General features: G+C 35.1%; 1 protein-coding gene across 37 annotated transcripts in view; it reads left to right on the plus strand.

The window, feature by feature from the left end:
- The window catches only part of LOC144294164 (uncharacterized), a 165,034-nt gene that overhangs the window by 134,381 nt on the left and 18,650 nt on the right, over positions 1 to 12,003 (plus strand). For 16 of the 37 annotated variants that reach the window (XR_013361563.1, XR_013361564.1, XR_013361571.1 and 13 more), the window contains 5 exons: positions 188 to 277; positions 1,878 to 1,967; positions 3,530 to 3,687; positions 8,438 to 8,562; positions 9,755 to 10,035. The gene's annotated coding sequence lies outside the window, so the exon portion shown is untranslated. Of the gene's footprint in view, positions 1 to 187; positions 278 to 410; positions 599 to 1,877; positions 1,968 to 1,990; positions 2,112 to 3,529; positions 3,688 to 8,437; positions 8,563 to 9,649; positions 10,036 to 10,393; positions 10,409 to 12,003 lie in introns of those variants that run through there. The other 21 variants (XR_013361579.1, XR_013361586.1, XR_013361588.1 and 18 more) reach the window with 16 other exon arrangements.

Raw genomic sequence — 12,003 nt, forward strand, 5'->3', positions numbered from 1 at the left:
CTGGATGGCTTTTACCCTAGACAGTAACACAACTCACTCTCTACTACCTTTCAGTTTATTAAGATAGTATAAAAGATTAATTTATTTAATTTTTTGGCCTATTGAGTCTGTATAGAAGCAAGAACAGTAATATGCATAATGTCAAAAATGTTGGTTACATCTAGTCCCCTTGGGAATATTTTTCCAGATCCTAAGTTGTGCATACTGACCTAAGCTGCCAAAACTTCTTAAGAAAAAGCACATGAAACCTCCAAAGGCAAACATCTACAAATTGAAGGTAAAGTTCACAAAGGAAAGCTGAGTGTCTCGATATGCTACTAATGTCCCAGATACTTGGGTTATCTGTTGTTATGGTGATGGGAGGGATTGTGAAATATTGTACCAAGTACCTTAGTTTCCTCTTAGTTCCATTCTTTTGACAAAGGCTATAAACATTCTGGAACCTGATTACATTGCACTGTCAGAGATCACTGAATATTTTTTCATTCTCATGAGATTTGTTTTGCTACATATTACTCTAGAAACTCAGAAAAGCTACTAAAAATAAGCTTGGCCGCTAGTGGTGGTAACATAAACTGTTTCTCATGAAACAAGCCAGGTAAGTCAAGGTTTAATATCTGCAACCCAGCCTAAGGTAAGAGGGGTCTTACTGGAATATAGCCTACAAACAAAAGCTAGAAGTTGGCTGTAGTTGGAATGGAGAATCTCATCTAATTTATAAACAGTGACAATCCAAATCTAGTTTAGAATATATAATCTCTCTATGTATGAGATCTATCTATATAATCTATCTCAATATCCATATTAATAACTTTATATGCATCCTTTCTTTTACTTTTGTTCTTTCTGCCCCTATACTGATAAAAACACTACATAAATTCCTGGAGATATTTACATGTTTCTTTGGGTAAAAAGTGCTTGCTTCCACACCTTGGTAAGTATAGTAACATTATCAGTAGGTCATTTAAGGACAGATAGTGAGCCAACTCCAAACATGGGGAGAATGATGGCACTGGTGCCCACAAGGCATGGGATTTATAAGGAATGAAGGCTGGTATATTCAGAGATCTTTTTTCCATCTACAAACATTCTTCCACCTTCAAGACAATTTACTCTATTTGACTAGATATCCAGAAGTTCAGGTCTAATTTGAAATAAGTATTGCTCTTTGCATGTGCCTAGTTTCACCTTGATTTTTTAAAAATTTCTTAAGTGAAACAAGATTTCAACTCTTGAAGTAATTCTTAGTGTATGGTGGACTGTATATCGACAGAGCTCTCCTTCAATCTTAGGGCTATAGCTGTTCTGAATGCTGATCACCAAACTACGAATGAGATCTCTATACAGACAGAACAGAGCTAATTTCCCTATTGATTTGCAATCACTTATTTTGAATATGCATACGTATTCTTTAATGTATGCTTTAAAAGTCCTTTGAAAGAAAAGAGAAAAAATATTAACAAGCTTTTGACATATGTGCTATACGCAAAACTGATAGGTTGTTTTTTAATGGTTTAGCTCATGATTCACTTCTAAAACACATGAAAAACTACAAATTATTGGAGCAAAGTAGCAAGAATACTTTATGACATGCACAGTAAGAATCCAATAAACGTTTTAATCAGTTTTTAAAAAGGGTTACTTTTGATATAACAACTAGGCATTTAATAAATATTTGATTATTGAATAAGAATAAATAAATTCAATATGACTTTTGTATATTTCTCGATTAAATTCTGAGTTCATTTGACTTCATTCTTTTTATACATGGTAACTTTCTCTGGTATAACATTCAGAAACTAGCAAAAAAAGAACTATATACATCCATCAATTTACTAATTTTATCATTCATCCATTCCATCTTTTATTTGTTCAAGTGATATATTTATTGAACACTGATGATGGCAAGCCTTGTTCCAGGTGTTGGAAATCAAGGAATATGGAACAAACAGTGGCAGCATATCATGGCATGTATTAAAATAAAGGAAAATATAAGTTGTATGTGAACTTATATTAGAGGCACCTAAACTTCACTTGGTGAATAAGGTCAGGCTTTCAGAAAAAAAGTAACATCTTAGCTGCAATCTACAAAGCGAGAAGGACTTAGTCAAGTGAGTAAAGGTATTGGATGGAAAAGGATGTTTCAGACAGAAGAGAAGTAATAACACAGAGTTTGACACATTGGAGAATTGGTGGGAATTTACTGGGGCTATAGAGCGAAACTCAATACTATGAGGATTCAGTGTTCAAACTGGACTTCTTCAGGAGAAAGCTAGTGTTTTACAAAACTTTTTTTCTGTGGATATTCACATAACATTTATTTATACTTCAACTACAACAGATTTTACAGTGTATTAATATTAATAGTTCATACTTTCTCTTTGTCTCCCAAAACAAGCCTTTTTAAGTTTGAACTTCATACAGGAATCATGAGATCCTAGAATAGAAGAGCATTAATAACTAACGATTAGGATTCAAATCTGTTTTTATTGCTTTTATAGAATATCTGATTTCTTAATTTCTAAACCCTCTCTGTCTACATAAGTTTTCCTAAATAAGAAATATTCCCATTGGCCTTCTTGATCCTCTGACCTGGGCTAAATGTAGACTGTTTAAAAGTCCAGAATTCTCCCTAATGTAGCTTGCAAATCTGACCCATGACAAATTATCCAGGCTTCTCTAAGATGAGGAGATGTGCAGCTTGAGAAAGTGTACTTGGTAAAAGCTTTATTTCAATTAACACAAATACACTCAGAGAAGGGGTTAAGAGCCTATGAGGATTTTCTAGTTAAGAAGTAGAAACCTCAAAGGCACAGAAAAATATTTGAGAGTTGGAGAAGGCATCAAAAACTCTGGGTGAGGCAGAGCATCTAGAATGGTTTCAGTCGAGTTATAGTGGAAGACTGATGGCTTGAGATTTTTGGGACAGTGAATAAGGTACACAGGGCTGGGCATCATGGTGGATTAGACTCAATTGTCCTTTGTTGCCGAGAGGGTTTAGGGGCTGAAATTTGCCTGGCTCAAACTCAGAACTGACTCTCCGTGAACCTAGAAGCTGCTTTGCCCTGGATGACCTAGCTCATAATTGCAGTTTGAAAAGAAGCCTATGAAAAGAGTGGTATTTTGAAATTTTCTGTAGTTGTATGCAGGCTTGCCAATAACTATATTATGCAGTCCAAAACATGCTTAGCATGATTTTAAAACGCCCTCAGACACCTCTCCCAACTTAGCTCATTCTAGCACTTTGCTCATAAACTTTGTGCTCCATTTAGACAAAACCACTGCTTAAATCCATGACACCAATCCAGCTCTCTGCACTAGGCTCTTGCACTGGTAGGGTTCATCATCCTGATTCCTCTATTGTGGACCACTTCTAATTTCAACTTTGATAGGAAACTGCCCAGTATACTCTGTGTTCTCACAGTGCTTTGTATAGCATAACATTTGTGGTTGCATGTCATTCATACACACTTTGTATGTGAATAACCAGTCTTTTTCAACTTTATTTTTTTTTCTGTTTTAACCACAGGTTCACTTAAGCAATATACTCCCAAGGGGATATTCAAAATTATAAGCTATTTATTCTTCTATGTTAGTAATTCATTTGCTTCCATATTTAGGAAAGCATATTAGAATCATGGGAGTGAAACATTAAAAGGAAAACCTTGAATCTATTTTATATAATAGGTAAGTCATCTGTAAATTTTAGTGTTTTAACGAATAATAGCAAATGCTTCATAATTTAATAGATTCACCAGTAAAAGATGAGGATATATGGAATCTTTTGCTTTTGTCCTTGTGTTCCAAGATGGATGCCATGCCTGAAATACTGTCAGAGCTTAGCACATATAAGTATAATGATTCTATGAATGAATGAATGAATAAAATAAATGAATGAATGAATGAACTACTTGGGTAATTGACATTATATTTTCACATAAAGCTATGCTCAGGAAGATACTGAATTTCAAAGGAACCCAATGACACCTACATCTCTATCAACAGCTATTCTGAATAATTAGATATCTGGCACAAACCCCCAAAACCTTGAATTAAGAATTTGAAATCACAGGCCACCAAGATGAGTGCCTGTATGTATATAGATGTTGTATGTATATGGTATGCATATAGATGGTTGTGCGAGGGATATAAGACAAAAACTCCCGTATCTCTTGCTGAATTTTGTTCAGGCAAAACATAGCTATTGAGCACAGAAACTACAACTCAACTGCCATGGGAGTTACAGGCACTGGTTGTGTTTACAGAACTACTGCGGATGCTTTGTATCAAGGGCAAGTCATCAAAGGCCGTAGTCAGAACTGTGACCACTGGGCCAATGTGACATAGACCTTTCAGGGGAGGGAAATGTCTTCATCACTAGCAATCCTTTTGGGCTGTTCCACTTGAGATCACTGACTCTGCCAAGGACACAATTCAGTTCCTTTGGATTAAGAACAATGTCAGTCATTAAGTGTGTGCCTTAGGTTCAGGTCATGATACCCGAGTCCTGGGATCCAGCCCCACAGCGGGGTCCCTGCTCAGCTGCTTCTCTCTCTCTCAAATAAATTAATAAATAAATTAATTAATATTATATATATATTAAAGAGCATTGACAGAAAGTGTGAAACCAGAGATTTTACAGAGAGTGAGAGGAACAGAATATCCTGCACTTTAAGTTGGTCTCAGTGCGTGGAACAAGAGAAGAGGTTCTAGAGCCTGTTACCGGAGTTTGCTATCCAGCCTCCTCACCTCCTCACTATGCAACACTGGAAATGCTACTTGAAGATGCTATCCCTCTCCTTATTGTGATGCATAAATAACAATGTCTGCCCTGGAAGGGTGATGTGAATGGTAGTGATAATAGTCAGTGAGTCAGGGGATCCCTGGGTGGCTCAGCGGTTTAGCGCCTGCCTTTGGCCCAGGGCGCGATCCTGGAGTCCCAGAATCGAGTCCCGCATCGGGCTCCCAGCATGGAGCCTGCTTCTCCCTCCTCCTGTGTCTCTGCCTCTCTCTCTCTCTCTATGTCTATCATAAATAAATAAAATAAATAAGTCTTAAAATTTTTTTTTTAAAAAAAATAGTGTGTCAGACATTGCAAGTGTTTGTTAGGGTATAGCTCTCCTTAACACTGAGAGAGTATTTGCTTATATAAAGAAAAGAAGGAAAATACATAATGTATCTTCTTTGAGAAGTGATGCCTTTTCATCAATAGAAGAACTTAAATGCCTTGAACTGGGTAGTTAGAATACCTCCCCTTCCATCTCATGAGTGAAATACAAGAGGCATCAGAAGGCCCACCAGCTCACTCTGTGGATGAAGTTACCGCTGTCACATCCTAGTTATCCCAGGCAACAGCAAGTGTTCATTAGATGCCTTATGACTTATTTCTTTGCATTGCCAAATCATCACTGCTTACTCTACCCTTTTGCTTCATTTCGAATTCTGTGACTTTATATTTTCCTGTTAATCTATTTATTTTCACCAACTCGACCAGAACTTTTCTCATCTGGTTCTACTTTTCCTAGTCTTTTCACTTTCTGAATTGGGTACGTCTGCTAAATTTCCTCACAAAAACCTGGAGCCCAGAACTAAGGTTCTCAAAGTTTTCTGATTTGTTAATGCATTCTTGCTCATCATCAGGTTCTTTTGTGTCCATTTCTTTTTCTTTTAAGCGGCATTTCTATGAATCTACAGTTCTCAAGATGCAATGTTTCCCATGCTTTTTATTGATGAAATTAGAAATGACATTAACTAGTCTTTCCGGTTTTGAGAGAATTTTAGCACAGCTAAGATGAAAGGGAACATGCAGGGATCTCTTTCATCATTGCTGCTCCCACAAATGTTAACCTTCTGCACCATTTGAACTGCAAGATGTTGCATAATTCTCTACCTCAGACCCTGAGATCTGTAGAACTCTCACCACTCCCCTCCATTTTAGCATAACCTTCATTTAGAGATTTGTAAATCTCTGCTTTGATCTTTTTGGTTCTTTTTTGCAAGTATTCCCTGCCAAAGAGAATAATACCATTTTAAAATCTTTTAAACAATTGCTAATCATAAATAACAAGGCTTTAGAACAAAACAGAACCAATACCAGCCCATACTGAGATGCATTAGTTATTTATATAATTTGCCATATATTCTCATCACTCATGATGATCTTTGACCTATTTCCAAAGCCATGATTAAATCACTTTTCTTTGAATCAGATTAATTTTTCATGCACAACTGGGTGACTTAGCAAATCAAAAGTGACCCTAATGTCCCAATGTTTGACTTTTGCTTTTTTAAAAACTTTCCCTTCAGTTTCTTCTGGGGTATGAATTCGTATGTCCCATTTTATTCATTTTGAAGGTAGTAGACCAGTTTCCCATTCTTAATATTTTTCATGGGTATCATATGCCACACCTTTACTGATGGTTACCTTCCTGGGCAAAAGTTTCCATTGCCTTTCAAGAAATTCTTTTCTACATATTCTCCAATATTCTAACATTCTTTCATTTTCTAAGAATGAACATGCGTGGATTAGTAAACATGCTGACCTATCCTGTGAATAACTCAGGGTGATGTGGGCCTTTCAATGTTTGCCAAGTAAGGAATTCCCTTATCTTCATGTTGGCCAGAGCAATTTTTGCAATGTCTTCATTACTCTCTAATTGTCTATATTTCTTTGCTTCATTTCTCTTGTTAAAGGCAGATTTAAAAAATGAGTTCAATAACTCAGCCGTTTTAGAGCCATCATTAATTTCATGCCCTTCCTCATTCATTAGTGGGCCTATTTTCTTGTGGCATTCTTTTCCTCTGGGTCTTTTTTTCTTTTTCTTCTCATTTATTTTAACCCTTTGATCACACTCTATTATGACCATTATCATGTCTTCTCTAGCAACTGAATAACATCTCAGTGGAAAATTGATTTGGTTTTCTAGATTCCCCATCATCCCTGAAATAAATGTTCCTTTAGTTTTTTCTCTGAGAAGTTAGACTATTACTGACACAATTGCTAAAATCTTATTCAGAGGAAATTTATTTCTTCTTCATTTCTTTAAAAGAACACTAAAATATGCTTTAAGTGTCTTAAACATGAGACAGCATTAATATCTTTGAACTGAAAATTTTTTAAAAGCCTAGATTTCTAAAAACAATTGATTTTTTTTTTTTAACAAAATTGTTTTCACTTCATCACAGTTTAAATTCCTGTAGTTCAACAACCCTCTTTACTGCAGTCTGGGTTTGGTCTCATTAACAGTCCATATTTCTCCAGAATCCAATAAAAACCATGACACTACTTCTTATCCCCTGCTTCGTGTGGCATGCAGGTTCTTAAAACATTAAGATAGTTCTTAAAATAAACAAAAATGTGAATATGAAAAATTCAAATTAAACAAAACCTGCTCTTGCAATCTAATTGTTTGAATACAAATCAGGTGTTCAGTTCAATTTTTTTCAGCTCAGTATTTTTATCAGCATTTTTTTATTTTCTGAGAATATATTCTCAGTTAAGTAGATTTTATATTCACTTTGTCTTACCCGGGGCTTTACTAGTGGGTGCCTGTAGTCAGATTCTCCTTAGTTTTTCCATTCTTTGAAAATGCCTTTTTTTTTTTTTTGAAAATGCCTTTTGCTTCCATCTCTTTTTCTTCATTCAACTTAAAATTGATTGTTTCTATGGTAATACCAGCAAAATAACATGAAAAAGAAATGAAACTGAAATTAGCCTGACCCGGATTTGCATCCAAATGGTTCCACTTCTAGGGGTAAACTATAGAGTAGTTTACACAAACTCTTTGAGATTCAATCTCATCTGTAAATGGGAACTATTAGTATGGCAGCAGGAAAGTTTACTATGAAGGTTAAGTAAAATAATCATAGTAACATATTTAGAGAATGTATTGCATTTAGCAGATGTCAAAAAATGTTACTGCTTTTTACTTTTGTTATTGCTACTTTATCCATGGATTTTGTGTGTTCCATCTTGTTTAATCTATAGTATTTTTTGGGATAGTTGAATATTGAAATAATAATGAAGGATGTAAAGCATTTAGGAAATGGGATTTTTTTGGTATTAATTAGTCACAGAATTAGGTCATTGAGACATCAGATTAGAAGCTCCAAATGATCTTAGAAATTGTTTAGTCCAACTCTCTTTTTCTAGCTGAGGAAAAACTCCTAAAGAAACCCTCAAACTCAACCAACCTAATTGTGATCTCTAATTTCCTACTGAATTCTGGAGGGAATAATTAGGGAACTAGAATAGGGAAGGGATTTCTATTCAGTAAAAGGCTTAAATTGGTGAGAAGGCTACTATAGACTCCTGTCATTATTATAGAAATCTATTCCAATGAATGATTCAGAATTTTCATGCAGAGTTGAGTGTGTCACAAACATTCCACACTGTAATTTAAACAGCTTTTCCCATAGTGTTTTTTTTTTTTTTCAGGGAACATCATTTCTATACAGTATTGCACACTGAGAGATTGCCTTAACTACAAAACCATGGAGATGCTGAACTGAACTAAATGAAACAACAGACTTTCTGAAAGCTGTGAACATCTTAAAAGAAAGGTACCTTTGTGCTTGTGAAGTTCATATGCTAAGCAATTAGAGCACTGTGTGTGCACAAAGTTCATTCACCATAAACTGTTTGAGAAACACAAAGATTGCCTTTTTGTCTCTAAAACTCCAAACATTGGCTTACCCTGTCAGTGAACTATTACAGTAAAAGAAAGAAATCAATAAAACAAAGTATTTGATATGAATACAAATAGGAATAAATAGAAGTTTTTGACCAGTTTTTTCACTTTTCTACTAGACATTTTGGTATCATGAAGAAACTGTCACTGTCACCTAAAATAATCCAACTACATTAAACTTTTAAAAACCCATCTACAAAAAACGTGAAGCTAAAGCTTTCACTTTTAATCTCTTGACATTCATGGAGCAAGACGACATGGCTGTAATGAACCACCACTGATTGTTTCATGTAATGTGGGGAGGCATCATTAGTTTATGATAACAAGGGGTGGGTTGTCAGGCTTTTCCTGAACTGATATACTGAAATCTAATTAGTCATATCACTGTTTTATTTTCCTTGGTAATGAGCATATGCCAAGGGGCTTATTGCAAAAAGGTACATCGTTCAGAAATCTAAAAAGTACATTGAATGTGAGGTACTGTTTGTTTGTGTTTTTTTTCAAAATTTCGTCTCCAGGACACACTTTGATTTTTATACCATAAGAGAATAATTAGAAGAGTTTTTAATTCTACAATTCTTTTTATTTTTGGAGGTCTAAAAAAATCTCTCATAATGTAACATATATTACCTTGTATGTGCTTTTTCCTTCTCAGTCTTGGATATTTGTAAACACTCTGTGAACTGCTGTACATTTCCATTAATGTTCAGCAAATGCTGTCTATGCAATAGAACTTTTAAAATACCTAATAATTGGATTCTTCCTGAATTGGTAGGTGGGTAAGTAGGTAGTGAGTATTGCCAGGTTTCATATTGTCTACATTTTTATAAATGTCTAATATTCTGCCTCCACAAATAAAAGAATACATTATTAAATTCCTCTTTGGCAGCTCTTTTCTAGGATGAATCTGATTCTTTCACCTCTTTTTGACAGGATCTAATTTCTATTCTTTTCAACAGTTCCACTGACCTCCTGTGCACTCTCTCCTATGCTGCAGAGTTTCACTTGACTGCTGATCTCCCCATCTCCATACATTAAAGATGCATTTATACTTTTTTTTACAGTGCTCTGAACATAATTACAAAAGCTTTGAATCCAGAATCAAAAACGAGCAGTTTGATCACATAAAAGCTAATTTCTGAAAACTACTACACACAGAGATTCAAAGTCAAAGGGAGGACAAACTCAGAACTCTTCAGGAGCAACCAGCAGAAAAATATTTTCTGAGCAGACCCATGGAAGAATTTATTATGTACAGTGATTCAAAATACTGGCCCCATCTACCTATTGTTTTCTAAACTCATTGAAGTCCTATGATCCAGTCTGTTGAGTTTTTTCATTAGAGGTAACTAATGTGCCATTTCTATTTAATAATGGTATCCTTCAATTTCCCTTTGTAATTAAGGTACGTGATTAACCATTTAATTGTGAAATTTTAAAAAGTAACGTAAGACAGGATTTAGCAGCCATTTAAAAAAAAAAACCAAAAAACCAAAGGTACGTCTAGAGTCAAAAAGCAGGAACAAAGTTCTCATACTGTTATTTGTAAATATTTCCAATATACAATGTGTGATGATAATCTTGTCTTTGGAGTTTAAAGTCTAAAAAGTGCAGGGAGGGTACGGTTTGCTGTGTTTGCTCCCTCAAGGGCAGTTTGATTTTCCCTTAAACTCCAAATAGAAAATTTTGTAATTTTATTGCAGAAAGAAGAAACCCTGCTGGACCTCTCCTCCCCACCATCACTTCCCCTGATGCTAACACTTAGTTCTGCTGTCACTTTTCATGGAAGCTTTCCCTTTCATTAAAGTCCAGGACATCACTACTGTTTTTTAATATAGTCTGGGCTGCCCATGACCAAACTAGTCCAAATGATATTAGCTTCAGTTATTTCCTTGTCTGTTTCCCCATTGAACTTTGGGACTCTCCAATACATACACTATAGCTTTATCCCATCCTGTGAACATCAATTTTTCAAACTCAATCCTTAATATTTGAATGAATGACGTCCCAAAATTGCACAATGCAAAAGATGGCACTGGGAACCAGCTCTTCACATAGGCAATCCAATTTAATTGTGAAATTTTTATTTTATTTTAGTTTTAAAGATTTTATTTATTTATTCATGAGAGACACACACACACACACACAGAGAGAGAGAGAGAGGCAGAAGCTTAAGTAGAGGGAGAAGCAAGCTCCATGAAGGGAGCCTGATGTGGGACTCAATCCTGAGACTCCAGTATCATACCCTGAACCAAAGGCAGATGTTCAACCTCTGAGCCACCAAGGCGTCCCAAATTGTGAAAAATTTAAAAGTAGTAGTGATTTTTTATGTAGGACAGTATCTAAGAACCATTTTAAAGAAAATAAAAGGTGTCTCTAGATTCCAATGGAAAAATAAAGAATTCTCTCACTGTTATGCATAAGCTTAAGCAGCAGAAAAAATTATTGAGGTAAATGTCTAAATTACAGCTTGTTTAATGGTTTCTCTCTCCCTGAATTCTTCTATATATGCTTGCAGGGTGGTGGAGTCCTCCTAAAGGCCACTTAAACTAGTTTCAATGTCTTCTAGCTTTTCCTCTGGTGAACAAATATATGTCAGATATCCATGTATTAGGATCAATGCTAAATATTATAGACATACACAAATGCATGCTTATAATTTTCAGTTTCGTAGGCAAAGTAGAATATGAGCAAACAATTCTAGTAATTCAGGATAGTAATTCAGGATAGTAATTCAGGATAGAAGTCTGTTGAACATACAAGGAAAACAAGGATAGAAGTCTGTTGAACATACAAGGAAAACAAAAATGGAATTATCAGCATTATTGGGATCTAAAGGGGAGAATGAGAAATCTTTCATAGAGGAAGTAATAGTTGAATTAAGATCTGAAAACCAGGATCACTAACACACATTTAGGAAACTGAATTCTTAGTAGTGTGGCAGAGACATAGAAGCATGAAACTCTTTTGTTTAATAGAGAACTTGAAAGAGAAAGAATGAAAAAGTGCTGTACTCATAAAAGGCCAGGTGAGCACAAATCACAAACATGGTTCTTTCCTAGTCTTTATTTTTACTTTATATTTTGGTGAAGAATTTAGTGTCAACTTTCATGTAAATATGAATATAGGATTGAATTCTATGGTAGGAAGAATTTTTAAAATATACCCCCAAAGATATTCCTCTCTAATCCACAGAACTTGTGAATATGATGAGATATCATTCCTTTGAATATATTATAATAATATGGTATTACATGCAGTTAACTTTGAGACAGGGAGATTATCTGGGTGGGCCCAATCCAAACATATCTAT

This window comes from Canis aureus, chromosome 22 (assembly GCF_053574225.1).
Source record: "Canis aureus isolate CA01 chromosome 22, VMU_Caureus_v.1.0, whole genome shotgun sequence".
NCBI lineage: Eukaryota > Metazoa > Chordata > Mammalia > Carnivora > Canidae > Canis > Canis aureus.